We start from the raw sequence: 455 nt of genomic DNA on the forward strand, positions 1-455 counted from the left end.
TAACGTATTTATCGAGAACTACATTTATAATCTGATACTGGGCAACACCTTACTTGTGGTCTTTGATTCCACTGTTTATCCCTTAATTCTTAACTTTGTTTTTCACTCTCTTATCGCCCAAAGGTTTTTCTTTTCTTTCCAACACCCCCCCTGCCCCCTTCCCCCTTAGGCAGTGAGTCACCGCCTATTCTCGCCTGATCCTTTCCCCTCCACCCTCGTTATCTCCCGTTTCCCATCTTCCTTCTGCGTTTATTTTCCGTTTATCTTGTCTACTTTCTATTTTTCTAAATCTCTCTATAATCATCCCTGACAGATCTACTACCCTTTCCTCACGCAGATGTGCACACGCGATGTTTGTGTACATAATCAAAGATACATTCATATTCGTATATACCCTCGCATGCACAAATACAATGATCCCGTCTCATTCTCTCTCTTTTTCTGTCTGTTTGTCT

Source organism: Penaeus monodon, chromosome 22, assembly GCF_015228065.2.
Source record: "Penaeus monodon isolate SGIC_2016 chromosome 22, NSTDA_Pmon_1, whole genome shotgun sequence".
Lineage (NCBI taxonomy): Eukaryota > Metazoa > Arthropoda > Malacostraca > Decapoda > Penaeidae > Penaeus > Penaeus monodon.